The following is a 16,407-nucleotide window of genomic DNA, read 5'->3' as shown; positions in this document are numbered from 1 at the left end:
TTGCCATATGTATTTGTACCAATCTTGAAATTCTACTGCTAGCCTTTTAAGCACAGGAAAATTACAATTCTGCAGCACTAGATCTATGAATGTGTTCACTGACCAGTGCTAATTATTATTATTTTTTAAATATAGTTTTTATTAGCATTTTTTGGAGGTTATTACAACAAACATGTCATTTCAATCCGATGCCATTCCCAGAAAAAACGTTCAAACAATAACCCCCCCCCCCCTTCCCCACCCTCCCCTAGCCAGTGAACAAGTGCCGATTTCAAGCTTATCTTGCAGGGACGCGTTATGCATTTTTCTAGTTCGGACTGTCGAATAGATTAGTGCACACATAGTCTACGGCTCAACCTAGCAGCCCCGCACGGGGGGGGCACGTGCCTTGTACAACGGATACCTAGTAGGTCCTCCATTTCCTCTGGACTCAAAACCCAAATAGGCCAACAGTTCATGGGCTCACCCCTCAGGTCGATTGCTCATACTTTTCAAAGAAGGGAAGCCAGAGTTCCTCAATGTTGGATCTGGATTCCTCCAGGACGTGGGTTAAAAATTCGAAGTCATATATCGTCTGCACCTTCGCTACCCATTCCCTCTCATCAGGCATGTGCAGATTCCTCCACTTCTGGGCCAAGCAGAACCTGGCCGCTACGAGCATGACCTGCAACATGTGGCCCAGGGTGTCCTCCTGGTCATCACCCACCTCAATACCGAATAGAAGCAACCAGGGACAGAGGGACCTAGAGACACCATCCACCCCCTTAACCCAGGATAAGACCTCTCCCCAATATGACTGCACCCTCGGGCAGGACCACCACATGTGCATGTAGTCCCCTTTTTTCTTTTTGCATTTCCAGCAGTGTGGGTCGTAGCCCGGACTCATTCTGGCTATCAACTGCGGGGGGTAGTGCCATCTGTGAAAAACCTTGAGGGCTTGGTGTCTGTACTGGGGGGAGGTCGTTGAGCGATTGGCCCGGATGCACATCTTGGTCCACCTTTTATCATCTATTGCCGTGCCCAAATCTTTTTCCCATTGTGTCCGTGCTGGCGGTGGATCCCTGGGTATCGAAAGCAAGAGAAGTTTGTACAAACGAGATATGACCCCCCTGGATCCCCGTGTGGAGATGATCGTTTTCTCGAAGTCCGTGAGTTCCCTCCTGAGTGTGTCCCCCCATGAGGGTTCGGAGAGGACTCCTTTCAGTTGGAGGTAACGAAAAGGTGAGAGCTTGCCCAGCCCAAGGGCCTCCTCCAGGTCCAGAAGGGGCATGAAGGAGCCACCCACCCACAAGTGGCAAGCCCTAATAAGGCCCGCCTCATACCACCTCTGATATGCGGCCAGCTCCGCAACCTTAGATATGAATGGTGGCACCCAGATGCATCTTAGTGGGGAAGGCCAGGTTGTGAGCCATCTATAGTAACCCCCTCTTTCTAGACAGACCACAGGACCCCCAGTACTGGGCGGTCCAGAACTCGCCTGGGGATGTGCGCTCTGGGGACCCACAACCACTCATCGAGCGTGACAGGGGCAAGTAACCTATTGTCCAGTGCTACCCACTGCTTTTCTGACCCAGGGTTGAAATGGTCGACCAAAATCCTCAGCTGGGAGGCCCTATAATATGTATCGAAGTCCGGGAATCCCACCCCACCGTCTTCCTTGTGTCTTGTTAGGACGTTGTAGGAGATCCTATGTTTTTTTCCCCCAACAGGAACCTGAGTAGGGTGCGTTTCATGGACTATAGGAACGTGGCTGGGACCTGAGTGGGGAGCATCTGGAAGAGGAATAGGAATTTGGGAAGTACCACCATTTTGATCAGGTTGAGTCGTGCCATCCGCGAGAACCCCGAGACCGCCCACCTCTCTACATCTCTTTTGATCTCAGTCCACAAAGGGGTGAAATTGCTCGGGAAGAGGTCCTTTGGGTCAGGTGTTATTTGGATTCCCAAGTGCCGGAACCCCTCTTTCTGCAATTGGAACGGAAGGCCCTCCACATACTCTCTCTCGGTGTCCGGTAGTCGACCTCCCATAAAAGCCACAGATTTGCCCAGGTTGACCTTGTACTCCGAGAGGCTCCCATAACGCTCCAGTGCCCGCAACACATGAGGGACCGTCAGTGTCGGTTTAGTAACATAGAGGAAAGCGTCATCGGCGAACAGGCTGATCTTACAGTGGGAGCCGCCCATCTATACTCCAGTGATAGCCTCATTGTTACGCACCGAGATCGCCCAGGGTTCCACGACAAGGGCGTATATCAGGGGGGATAGTTGACAGCCCTGTCTCATTCCACGCTCTAGGGGAAAGGCTTCTGATTCCATCCAGTTGGTGGCCACCCTGACCATGGGGGCTGAATACAATGCAGCCATCCATCCCAACCATCTCTGGCCCATCCCTATTGCCGAGAGGACCTCCCCCATGAAGGTCTAACTCACCCGGTCGAAGGCCTTTTCTGCGTCTAGGGACAGCAGGAGGACACCCTCGTTCCGGGTTTCCCTTGAGTGCAGCACATGGAGGGTTTTGCGCATGTTGTCCGAGGCTTGTCTGTTTAATATGAAGCCCGACTGGTCTGGATAAACCAGGCGGGGCAGGCATTTCTCCAGGCGAGTGGCCAGGATCCTGGCAAATATTTCAGCATCCAGGTTTAAGAGGGAGATGGGTCTGTAGAAGCCGCCTTCTGTGGGGTCTTTTCCTGGATTGGGGATTACCGAGATGAGGGCCTGTAGGAATGTGGGGGGGATCGTCTCTTTGTTGCGGATGTGGTTGAACAATTTGGCTAAGGGTTCCAACAGGATGGGCTGGAATTGTTTATAGAAATCAGCCGTATATTCATCACCTCCGGGGGCCTTCCCTGCTTTAAGTCTCTTGATAGCTGCCTCCACCTCCTCCACCGTTATGTACCCCTCCAAGCCCTGCAGCTCGGCCTCCGTTAAGCGGGGTAGCCGTGTTCTTCCAGATAAGCCCGGATCTCCTCCAGCGATTCCCCCTCCTGTTTTGTGTACAGGTCCCTATAAAAGGTTGCAAAGGAGCCCACTATCTCTGCCTTTTTGTTGAGAGCTACGCCCTCCCCATCTTTAATAGGTCCAACCCTCCTCTCCAGTCTACAACCCCTAGCTCTACATGCCAATAGGGTCCTCACCCTATCCCCCTTTTCGTAGTACTTTTGTCGCGTATATCTCAATTTCTTGACCACCTCCCCGATGAGGACCATGTGCAGAGCCTGGTGTTTCTCATGCATTTCCGATAGGAGGGACTCCTTGTCAACCCCCTCTTGGGTAAGCCTACCCCGCAGGCTCTTAAGTTCAGCCCCTATCTTGGCCTCAATTAGCACTCTCTCCCGCTTGCGCCTAGAACCCTCGGCTATAAAGAGACCACGGAAGGTGGCCTTCGCCGCCTCCCACACTGTTGCCATATCCGTCTTCCCATCGTCGTTTATCTCAAAATACACCTCCATTTCGCCTCTCAGGAATTCCCTGAAGACCGGGTCCCTCAAGAGCATATCATTACACCTCCACCGGGCCGACCTGGGGGATAGGGGGAGCGACCAGTCTGCCACGAGAAGCTCGTGGTCGGACGATGTTATTGCCTCGACCCTCAGAGCTGTAGCCACCCCACTCCCCTCTTTTAGAAGTCAAAAGGAAATCGATTCTGGTGTAGGTGTGGTCTGAGGGGGGGGAGAATGTGTATCCCCGGGCTCTGGGTGTGTCGTTCCACCCCTAGTATCATGGCCCCTTCAGCTCATTCATCCATTACCCCCAGAATCTGGGTTAGGAAACCTATGTGGCCTGAGTTGGGAGCATAGAGGGTGGCTAGGGTTATGTGTTCCCCTTCGTAAGTACCCTCGATCCCCAGGAACCTCCCCCCAAAGCCTCTCTTGGTTTCTGTGTTAGTAAGGTGGAGTGTCTTGCTCAAGAGAATCCCCACGCCTTCCTTCTTCGAGCTTCTGTGGGAGGCCCAGAAGTTGGCACCGATGTCCTTCCCCCTGATGGGTGATTCCTTCCCCTGTCTGTAATGGGTTTCTTGGAGGAACAGCACCATTAGCTGCTGTTTGCGGAACATGTTACTGGTCAGGGATCTCTTGTTTTGTGAATTGAGGCCCTTGACATTGAGTGTGCCTATCTTGCCTTCAACTATTGTCGTCTAGGTAGTCCATCTCTAACTTCACCGTAGTGTAATGCTTGCGTATGGCACGTTGAAAAATGGAGGATTCCTGTTTGGGCTGGCTAGCCCCCCCAGCCCCCAGTGGACCCCTCTAAACGTTCCCATTTTGGCCTTGATGATGGTCGTTCTCCCCCCTCCCTCCCTGCTCCTTTCCCCTTCCCCCTCCCCCCCATCGTGAGGCGTTCGTCCATGTCACCCGATCTTCTTCGGGGACAGTCAACGAACCACCAAGGACTCTACCCCAGCCCCGGGTAGTGTAAACATGTAGATAACCCATTCTCTTTTAAATCAGAATGAACGCGTGTGAACCTTTAAACAAAACTTGTGAGACGTAACCCTGCTCCCGTGGTCCCCCGTGTCCCCAGGCACAAGCCCGACGCGGAGGTCCATCGAATCAAACAACAAACATTATGAAAAGTTACAGTCACTTCAGGTGATCCTCAGAGGCCGATGATGGGTGCCTGTTTTTTTTAAACTTGCGTGCCCCCTTGACCTTGGTCTTGCCGCTGGGTTGTCCCTGTCTGTCGGGGCCCCGCAGTGGGTTCCTGGCCTCACCCCCCGCTCCGCTGGACGGACCGGCACTATCTCCCACCAGGTCGCCAGTGGTACGCACAATGTCCTCCTCCGTCACCAGGTGGTGTCTTTCCCCTGACCACTCGAATGACAGGTAGAAGGGGTGGCCCCAGCGATATCTGACCCCCTTACCCTGTAACCATCTGGTAAGAGCCCATCATTTCTTTCTCATTGCGAGGGTGAGGGCCGAGAGGTCCTGATAGATTGCCACCTTAGAGTCTCTGTATTGGATATCACTGAAGTCCTGGCCTTCTCCAGGATTCTGGCTTTGTCCCTATAGTAGTGCAGTCGAGCCAACACCGACCTCGGGCCTCTGCCACCTCCGCCGGCTCGATGCACCCTGTCAAATTTAATCTCGATGTCGGCCTCCTCCCCCTTGATGATTCTTATGATGTCGTGGACCTTGCCTTCCAGTGCCTGCGGGCTCCCTCCTTCGGACTCCACAAAGTCAAAAATGTGCAAGTTGTTCCTCCTTTTCCTGTTCTCCATGTCGTCCACCTTGAACCATAATTCCTCCTCCCTTCGATGTACCTCTTGGAATCTGGCCTCCATTTGCATCTCCAAGATCACCGTGGAGAGCTGGTTGTTCTCGACTCCCTCCACGCGATCCTCCAGGGTGGTGACCTTAGTGGTAAGGTCGGCCAACTTAGCACCCATGTCAGTTCGAATCCCACGTATCTCCTCCAAAATCATCTGGATGTTATTTTGGATGGCCCCCAGGTCGGGAGGTGGCACCGATGGGGACCCGGTGGCCATTTTGTCCCCTCCGGCCGCAAACTGATACTTGGAGAGGGCCCCCTTCCAACTCATGGGGTGTTGGTTGCGGCTGAGTGTGTGGGGAGGGACGCCGGGTGGGGGGGTGCCCTCGGAGTGACTGTCTATGGTTGTGCCAGCTAAATAACTCAAGGGGTTCAACGCCGGTTAGAAACCGGCCTATTCCTGAAGTCCTGGCCTGAGGGCCTCTCACCTGGCGTGCGCCTTCTCCAGTGCCCTCTCCAGCATCCCCAGCCGGATAAAGTGTGGGCTCGCTCCCGCGACGGCCCAGGCTGGGGAGTTCCGGCGTGCGGTTAGGTGGGCCCGTTCAACCCCATGACTGGGTGGAGTGTCGGGGCGATTCAGTGCGCGTACAGTGCCTCCGATGTCTTCGTTCAATGTCGAGCGCTGCCTTGTGCCGGCTCTGCTCCGCCTCGGCCCATCCGGGGACAGGGGACCAGGGGCCCCGTGGTGCGGTGGAACCTCCGAGGTCCCCCACCTCCGGCTTCTCCTCGCTCCAAGTGGGTACTCCCTCCGGAGGCTTCCCCGCTCCTGTGCTCTCCTGCGGCCACGGCCGCCTTGGTGCGCACCGCCTGCGTGTTGTTCAGGACCGCGGGGGGAGGGGCCGCGGAGACCTCGGACGGTCAAACTCGGTCCGTGGGTGTCATAGAAACTCCTGGTTTGGACCCCCTGGGTGGGCAGGGGTTCACACAGCCTTTCCTGAGATGCTTGCAAGAGATGGGCACCTTCTTCCTGCTAAACTTCACAAAATTCCCGGGGATGGGTGCGGAGCTGTCGGCTCAGGCGGCCATCTTGCCTGCGCACCCTGGTGGCCTCCTAATTATTTTTTTGAAGTGAGATTTGTAGAAAGTAAAAAAAAAGTGATTTGTGCTCTTTTCAACTCACTTTTGTGATGTACCTATTTTGAGAGAAGTTTATTGCCATGGAGAAAGTGGTGTTTGACATTTTCATTTGAATTTCCATTACTTTTAAATTAAAACATACAAATATATTTCCTACACACAGGCCTGGTTCTTGGCTCATTGTTAGCTCATGGGGCGGAGATGCTAAGGGCAATGATATGTGTCTGAAGTAGGGCTGAATAAAATAATATGTTAAACTGTTTGTTGCATAACACCATGAGTGGGGAGGGAAGGTACTCCCTGTGTTGAGGGTGGCTTCTCAATAAACTGTTACAAATTGGGGACTTGTGGTCAGGATTTAGCTGCCTCTTTCTGATACATGACAAGTACACTGTGACAGTCTTTTCATTTTGATACAATTGCATTAAGATATTGGGAAAGTCATATTTGTTTGATAAAGTGCTGCAAGGACCTGACCCCTGAATTCCAGGGAGGTGTAGAGGTGAAAAATTAAGATTGTGTAAGAATTGATTTGTGTGAGGAAATCAAGCTGGAACTGGGTGATTTTGCCCCTGCATAAAGAAAGTAGTACTAAAGCGCAAAAAGCCATTGTGAAAATGACTACTGTACAAATTGGTGAATTATTTCTTAAATGAGAATTATTTAAGGGCGGTGCTGGCAAACCAGAATTGTGCAGGAGGTTATCTTAGTAAGCAATGATATTTGGCTTGAAGATGGAATGTTGCACAAAGCACTAGAGGCATTTTACATGACCCAGAATGCTCATGAAGAACAAATACAAATGGCGCAGTTGACTGCTCAGTTATATTTTCATTTGCTTTTGGTGGAAGAGCGTTGGGAAAATAGGCAGATACTGTAAGCCGCCTTCAAAGCCAATTGAATGACCACATTGGTCATAAAAGAGGGTTGTTAGATGACCTTTTGGCCCTCAAGAAACAAATCAAGACCTTAAAAATGGGATCATAGGCAGTTTACAGTTTATCATTAATGAAATTCACTCACAAAAGGAGTTTGATGAAATGCATCAAGGTATAAGTACTCTGAAACAACAGTGGATGCAGCTGATTCAGGAACAAGACTCCTTGAATCAAGATAATAGCATCCTATTACAGAGGATAAATCAGTTGGAAATGGAGGTAGAAAAGGAAAGGTCAGGTTCTCAGGAACTGATCAGAATTAAATAAAAAAAGATAAGAGCCAGAAAGGTGTGTGAGACAAATAGAAGCTGAACAATCAGAGGCAGCGAATTGTAAGGATGTGCAAGAGTAAGAGATTAGTCTCCTGGTGCAAAAGTACCTTGAATATGCACGCAACATACAAGGCTCACAGAGGGAGAATAAATCACTTCAACATAAAGTGCAGCAAACAAAAGATCAGGTGACAGGTCAGAGCAGGGTGCATGAGATTAACAGGCTTAGTGTCAGAATTAAAAAGCCAGCTCTCTGAATACCAACAGGAAATAAGGACAGAGATAAGCAGGTGTGAGAGTCTCAGAAACGAAATTGAGAATTACGAACAGGCTCTGAGGCGCCATGACCAATTAAGATATGGGACAAAGCCCACTGATCAAGGTGAGATTCCCATCCCATCGGCGGCCTCAGATCCATCATTTACAACTGTCATGGTGCGTGCTCTGAAACCCCTGGAGCTGTTGGGCCCACCCCAGTCCCTGTCACCCAGAAGGACTTGTCAGGCCCCAAGGAAGTGCCCCAGAGCCTCATGGACTCAGTCCTGGCGCCGAAATGGGCTGAATTTATGGAACTACTTAACCTGCCTAGTGAGGCTGAAACTTCTGTATATACAGGGTGTGGCAGAGGGACTACTTTTCCTGAGAGACAGGGTGTGGTAAATGGACTACTTTACCTGGAACTACTTGCAAGGCTATTTAAGCCACACCCTGCAGGCACAACACGCTTTGCGTTATTCTGCACTCCTGCAGCTTAACGCTCACCGTGTCTGCTCTGTCCTCGAGTTTCTACAGCCACGCCCGTCTGAGATTTCCATCCATCGGTGCCTGGAAGAAAAAAAGGAAAAGAACAGGTGTTACTACAGCGACAAAGGCCTTACCTGCAATTCCGTCCATCGGTCTGGTCTCCAGCTGGTTTTCCGATCGCCCCCCCTGTGGGAAAAGGACTTCTATGCCGGCATCCAATACTCACCCGGGATTCTGCATTCCTCTGGGTTACTTCTGAGCGGTTCTTCCATTCTTCACCTTGGGGCCATGCCGCGCCTGCAAAAAGGGAACAGAAAACAGCAGGTTAGTTGCGCACAATACAAAACTAACAATTGTTCAGCCATCCAGTGCCACTCATCCACGCTCATACTCACCTGGAGACAACCAGTTCAGCATTTTAGGAGAGTCAATTCTTCTTCTAACCTTCCGTACGAAACCACGTCTGCAAGAAAGACCAAACAGGTTTAAACCTTGGAACAATAAGACTTTGAGCATCTATACCAAGCTGTTATTTGGATAGAGACTTACCTGATTAATCCAAGCATTCCCAAAGCACAGCAACAGTCACTCAGGAACAGTGAAGTAGCTGTGCCCAGAGAAAGACTGAGTCTACTGCGCCCCTGCTGAAGGTCAAGCTGGATGGAGAGCCAACCTGACCAATCTCAAATGTGAGCAGGAGAGGAGTCGGGCATCAGGAGGTTGCAAGAAGTGGGACCAATCCAACCCACTCATTAGCTAACATCTTGTTTCAACATTGCAGGCTAACACCTCCTGGGGAGACAACAGGGGAGGGGACACCATCATACCATCAAAACTACGCCAGTACAGATATCGGTCATACGACTACGTGCTACGCTCCCGTGGAGACCAGGTGAGCGTGACAGAACGCAAAGCCTTCTACAAATTATCTACCTCGGCGTCATGGAAACCTCAGAGACAGACCAACTAGCCCAGCTTTTGGGGGAACTCAGGGCCGAGGTACATTCGACCCGGCAGGAGACCAATGCTTTAAGGAGGGAATTGATCGTGGCTAAAGATCGTACCGATGAGCTTGCTAAACAATTGCTTCAATCACAGGCGGGGAAAACACAGACTACACCCAGCACTCCACTTCCAGGAGCCGTACCTTTGGCACCCCCAGAACGCTTTTCAGGAGACCCAAAAGGGTATGCAGTTTTCATGAACCAGTGCCAACTACATTTCCTATGTAGGCCAGGGGCCTTTCCAAACGACTAATCAAGGGTAGCCTTTGTATTGTCTTATCTCAGTGGCAGTGCTGCGGACTGGTTGGTACCTGTAGTCAATTGGGACGATCCCATCTTGCGAGACTTCCAGAGGTTCCAAATGAACATGGAGAAGTTGTTTGCCCGCCACTCTCAGGGTCAGGCATTGGATAATGAACTCTTGTCCCTGCGCCAAGGCAATCAAGATCTGTTAACGTACATAGCAACCTTTAATAGACTGATAGTAGAAACTGATTGGCCAGATGACAAAAGAACAACTCTGTTTTACCGGGGTTTAAGAGGGGAGTTGAAGGATGTTTTAGCTCAAGTGGTCAACCCTCCTAGTGATTGTGTGGAATACATAGATCTGGTGGTTCAGCTTGATCATAGACTAGAAAACCGTAAGGCAGATCGAGCTAGAATGGATACTCGGGTTTTTGTATGCCCAAAGGAGAATGAATCCAAGACTTCCGACTTGGCGGAACCCATGCAGTTTCGAGGAGTGCGAGGGCCGTTAACCAAGGCTGAAAGAGATAGAAGAAGACTACAACAGCTATGTTTGTATTGCAGCTCAGCTGGCCACTTCCTTCGAGACTGCCCTGTAAAACCACCCAAGAAGGCAGTCGGAGTTGCCAGCAAAGTGGAAACAGAGCCGGAGTCAGAAAACTTCCTCGCCCGACAAGTGTAGAGGTCCGCTTGTTGAGCGAAAAGAAGGACTCTCAGACCTCGCACCTCGTCTTGCCAATGATCCTCATAAATCACCAACAGCCGTCTCAAATGCATACGGTCAGAGTATACATCGATAGTGGAGCCATTGGAAATTATATGGATCACAATGTGGCTACAAGGACGAATCTTCCTCTGTGCAAAAAGGCAACTACAGATTTACTCACCACTGTCAATGGAACTGAGATCGCTTCGGGTCCAGTGACGCACTCAACAACAGAAATGACACTTTTGTGCTAAGACGGACATCGGGAAGACATCTTGTTTGATCTAATCAATATATACAAGAGAGGAGCTCCCACACGTTCAGGAACTTAATGGAGCAAAAAACTATCTGAAAACACAAGGGTGTTCCTGACCGAACTAAGTTGAAAATATCATTTATATAGCTATCAGTAATTAGTCAGCTGGTAGCCTGAACAGCAGTTTATATCAAATTGTCAGTATTTGATTTACTGGTATCTCACCAGTCAAGGTAACCTTATGAGAATAAAGTGGGTACACTAATATAGAAAAATAAACTTTCTTTTATTTTTTTGTTTATAGCAAAAAGTATAACAATTTGATGAGTACATAGTACAGCAGAGAACATACATAAACAACACAGTTTATACAGACAAAAAACACTGATTGACCAATTCCGTCAATGAAAATAGAATCATACAAAGATTAACGAAAGTAGGGGTACAGCCCCATAATGGATTATACATATGCAAACAGCATATGCATGCTGCCAAAAAATGGTTTAATATTGGCAGAAAAAATATGCCAAGATAGATAATAGAAATAAAACTATCCCTGGCTAACCCTTACTTGTCTTAGGGGTAAAGTTAATCAAAATAAATGACACAGATCATGCACCAAGCAATGAATGCTGTCTATGAGACCTAATCTCGGCTGAAAAGAACATCAACATAAACATTATCACACAAAGTGTTGTGTATTGGGCCTAATTTAAATCAATGACATAGGTCATGCACCAAACAATGAATGCTGTGTATAAAACAATATCATACAGAGTGCTGGAAGTTGGTCCTAATTTTTGGTTGGAGATCACAACAACATTAACAGTGTCGCACAGAATATGCATTTGTGAAATTGAAATATACACTTACTTTTAGGTTTGACAAAAAGTTACATGGTAGTTTACATAAGCTGGCATAGATTATGACACAGGCTGAAAGGGGTGTACAAACGCCTACCGCTATTACGCGTGCAGGGCCACAGTGACAAAAAGCAGGGGAACACGGGACCTGAAGTTATCACATGTGACTAGTTGGCGTTTCGGTGGTGTATGAATAGATAGAGACCACCTTCATCAGGTACAAAGATCTTGAAAATCAGCCTTTATTCACACAGTAGAAAAAGAGGTCCCCCTTGAATGGCACATACTGTGCTTGCCAGGAAAAGAATGTCATGCAGTCAGTGCATTGCGATGACATACCAGGGAGCGATGAATCTCAATATAAGGCTAAACGTGATTGTAAAAGAGAAGCACGTTGCACACATGAGGTGCACAGGGACATGAAGAGTCAGAGCCTGTAGCTGTTTGCATCAAGCCATCGTTCAAAAAAGATACGAGGGACCGGATCGTGATGCTGGGGCATCCTTCGGAAGCGTACATCCAAGCAGATACAGCGCTGAGCTAGCTGCTGGGGCCTCCTACCGATGTCAGCTGTTTGCCGGTCTAATCAAGGCTCCACAATTTCAAATAATTCTGGGAATGCCATGGCTAGAATCACGCAATCCTTGCATTGACTGGTGTGCTAAGAGGCTGACCTTCTCAGTCGAATGTGCTCGTACCTGTTACCAAACCAAGGAACCTTTGGTTAAGGAATTCGCAACTATCATGAATCTGACTAATCTGCTACCTCCAGAATACCAAGACTATCAGGATGTTTTCCAGAAGGACCAAGCGAATACTCTTCCTCCCCATAGATCGTACGATTGTCTAATCAACCTTATACCTGGCGCACAGATTCCATGTGGCAGAATCTACGCACTTACGGAACCTGAAAATCTGCATTTAAAAAAAGTATCTGGATCAATACCTGGCTAACGGCTTTATCTGCCCATCCAAGTCCCCAGCAGCCTCGCCCTTGTTCTTCGTGCCTAAAAAAGAAGGAGACCTTAGAACTTGCATCGAATACTGTGCATTAAACCAAGTCACAGTTAAAAAATGTTACCCCTTGCTACTAATTCCTGAACTTTTGGACCAAGTCAAAGATGCCCGAATCTATACAAAGCTAGATCTTAGAGGGGCATATCATCTGGTACGAATAAAAAAAGGGGACGAATTTAAGACCGCCTTCCGCACCAAATACGGGTTATTCGAATACCAAGTGATGCCCTTTGGTCTTTGCAATGCCCCAGCTGCATTCCAGTATTTCATGAATGACGTCCTGCGTGAATTGATTGATGTGTGTGTCGTAGTATACATAGACGACATTCTGGTATATTCATTATCTGAACAGGAACATGTGAAACACGTCCGTGCAGTTTTGGACAAACTTAGACAACACAGATGGTTCGCAAAACTGGAAAAATGCTTCTTCCATGTTATGGAGGTCCAATTACTTGGGTTTGTCCTAGCCCCACATGGTGTAGGCATGGATACACGGAAGGTTGACGCCATTCTCAACTGGCCTTCCACAACCTCGATTAAAGGAGTTCAGAGTATGCTCGGATTTGCGAACTTCTATCGCCGCTTCATTCCGGGCTTCTCGCAGCTAGTACATCCCATTACCTCTCTTCTGTGAAAGAACAAACATTTTCAATGGTCAGAGGAAGCCGAGAAAGACTTTCAGGACTTAAAGAAAAAATTAATCTCAGCCCCGATCCTGAAACACCCACGTCCAGACCTACCGTACATGGTCAAGACCGACACTTCCAGTTCGGCAATGGAAGCGGTCCTCTCGCAAAAAGTTCCTGAGACGGGTCAACTTCATCCAGTGGCCTTCTGGTCACAGAAATTCACGGCACCAGAATTGAATTATGCCATTACGGACAAGGAACTTCTGGCCATCAAGGCAGCCTTCAAGGCTTGGCGGCATTACCTTCTGGGAGCAAGACATACAATTACAGTAATCACTGACCACCGCAATCTGCAGTACTTGAAGGTGGCAAAGGCCCAATCATCCCGCCAACTCCGATGGGCATTATTTTTTGCTGAATTCGACTTCGTGATTACTTTCCGACCTGGTTGTTGAAATGGCAAGGCGGATGCTCTATCTCGCACTGGGATAGAAGAGGAATCCACCAACCCAGACCCAGTGCCCATCATTCCCGGAGAAAAGATCTTGGGAGTGACAACGTCTCTAACCTAAGATGACATCCGCAAAGAAATCACACATCTCATGGATACAGACACTTTGAGAGACTGGTCTACCAAAAGTGTTAATCTTTCTGTCTCAAACCACTTACCATATTTTCAGGGACGTCTCTACCTACCCACCAAAGAACTTCAGGAGAGGGTCATCTCGAATTACCATGAATCACTGGTTGAAGGTCATCCTGGGATAGCTAAGACCGAAGCCAAGATCAAGCGATACTATTGGTGGCCAACATGGCGTAAAGACATCAAGCAATTTGTATTATCCTGTGGAAATTGCGCACAAAACAAGGCCTTGAAGAAAAGATCACCAGGTCAACTGCAACCACTGGATATTCCACCTACACCTTGGCATACATTGTCTCTTGATTATATAACTGTCCTTCCTCCTTGTAACAGGTTCAACACAATTTTGGTTGGTGGTGGACTTGTTTTCGAAGATGGCTCATTTCATTCCACTGAAGGGCTTACCCCAGCTTCATCTTGGCTAAAGAATTCTTAGGGCAGATAGTCCGAATACATGGATTCCCTTCCATCCTATTTTCGGATCGTGGCAGTCAATTTATCTCACGATTTTGGAAAAAGTGTTGCGAATTAGCGCAAATCGATGTAAGACTTTCCACAAGCCACCATCCCCATACTGATGGTCAGACTGAGAGGACCAACCAGACTCTAGAACAATACCTTAGATGTATGTTACATCAAATTGAAAGCAGTTGGAAAGACATTTTATGGATAACTGAGTATGCCTACAACAATTCCTTGCACTCCAGCATCGGACAGACTCCCTTCGACACCATTTACGGGTTGCATCCACGAACCTCCAATCTTGACTCGACTCAACCTTTGGAAATGCCAGCAGTAAGAAGTTTGCACACTACTATTACTCAAGCTTTCAAACAAGCAACAGATCAGCTGAAACAAGCCAAGGAAAGATACAAGAAGTCAGGAGACATCCATAGGAGTGAAGCTCCAAAGTACCAAGTCAGAGATAAAGTCTGGCTGGCATCGAAGCACATAGCAATGAAAGGAACCCGAACCTTCAACGCCAGATAGATAGGTCCATACACCATTAAGGCCATCATCAATCCGGTAGCTGTGAAGTTGAATTTACCTTTGCACATGAAAATTCATCCCGTGTTTCATGTCTCACTTCTGAAACCAGTGCAACCAGGAACCCGAGTACTGAAACCACCAAAACCGATCATGGTCGACAGGGAACCCGAATTTGAAGTCAAGTATATCCTGGACTCCAAAATCGTCAAATCAAAACTGTTTTATCTAATAGACTGGAAAGGATATGGACCACATGAAAGATCATGGGAATCTAGTGAACACATTCATGCACCACGGTTGTTGAAAAGGTTTCATCAGAGTCACCCGAACAAACCAGGACCAAGGGGAGATCCTGCCATTAGGGGCCTTGGGGGGGAGTTCTGTCATGGTGCGTGCTCCAAAACCCCTGGAGCTGTTGGGCCCAGCCCAGTCCCTGTCACCCAGAAGGACTTGTCAGACACCAAGGAAGTGCCCCAGAGCCTCATGGACTCAGTCCTGGCGCCGCTGGCGCCAGGCTCATGAAATGGGCTGAACTTATGGAACTACTTAATCTGCCTAGTGAGGCTGAGACTTCTGTAAATCCAGGGTGTGGCAGAGGGACTATTTTTCCTGAGAGACAGGGTGTGGTAATGGGACTACTATACCTGGAACTACTTGCAAGGCTATTTAAGCCACACCCTGCAGGCAGAACATGCTTTGCATTATTCTGCACTCCTGCAGTTTAACGCTCACCGTGTCTGCTCTGTCCTCAGGTTCCTACAGCCACGCCCGTCTGAGATTTCCATCCATTGTTGCCTGGAAGAAAAAAAGGAAAAGAACAGGTGTTACTACAGCGACAAAGGCCTTACCTGCAATTCCGTCCAGCGGTCTCATCTCCAGCTGGTCTTCCGATCACCGTCCCTGTGGGAAAAGGACTTCTATGCAGGCATCCAATACTCACCTGGGATTCTGTATTCCTTCGGAGCGGTTCTTCCATTCTTCACGTTTGGGCCACGCCGCGTCTGCAAAAACGGAACAGAAAACAGCAGGTTAGTCACGCACAATACAAAACGAGCAATTGTTCAGCCATCCAGCGCCACTCATCCGTGCTCACCTGGAGACAACCAGTTCAGCATCTTAGGAGAGTCAATTCTTCTTCTAACCTTCCGTACGAAACCGCGTCTGCAAGAAAGACCAAACACGTTTAAACCTTGGAACAATAAGACTTTGAGCATCTATACCAAGCTGTTATTTGGATAGAGACCTACCTGATTAATCCAAGCATTCCCGAAGCACAGCAACAGTCACTCAGGAACAGTGAAGTAACTGTGCTCAGAGAAATACTGAGCCTACTGCGCCCCTGGTCAAGCAGGACGGAGAGCCAACCTCACCAAACTCAAAGGTGAGCAGGAGAGGAGTCGGGCATCAGGAGGTTGAAAGAAGTGGGACCAATCCAACCCACTCATTAGCTAACATATTCTTTCAACATTGCAGGCTAACGCCTCCTGGGGAGATAACAGGGGAGAGGACACCATCATACCATCAAAACTACGCCAGTACAGATATCGGTCATACGACTACGTGCTATGCCCCCGTGGTGACCAGGTGAGCGTGACAACAACCTCCCATGTACAAATGGGAACTGACCTCATGTATGCCAGTGATAAAGAACAGGGATCATGAGGCAGTTGGACTTACCCAGGTTTATCCCAACTGATACAGAAGGCCAGTCCTAGTCTGATGAGGATGAATATTCATCTCTACCACACAGGC

The sequence above is a fragment of the Ambystoma mexicanum genome, chromosome 7q, assembly GCF_040938575.1.
Source record: "Ambystoma mexicanum isolate Mex_15411 chromosome 7q, UKY_AmexF1_1, whole genome shotgun sequence".
NCBI lineage: Eukaryota > Metazoa > Chordata > Amphibia > Caudata > Ambystomatidae > Ambystoma > Ambystoma mexicanum.
Note: the sequence above shows the minus strand (reverse complement) of the source record.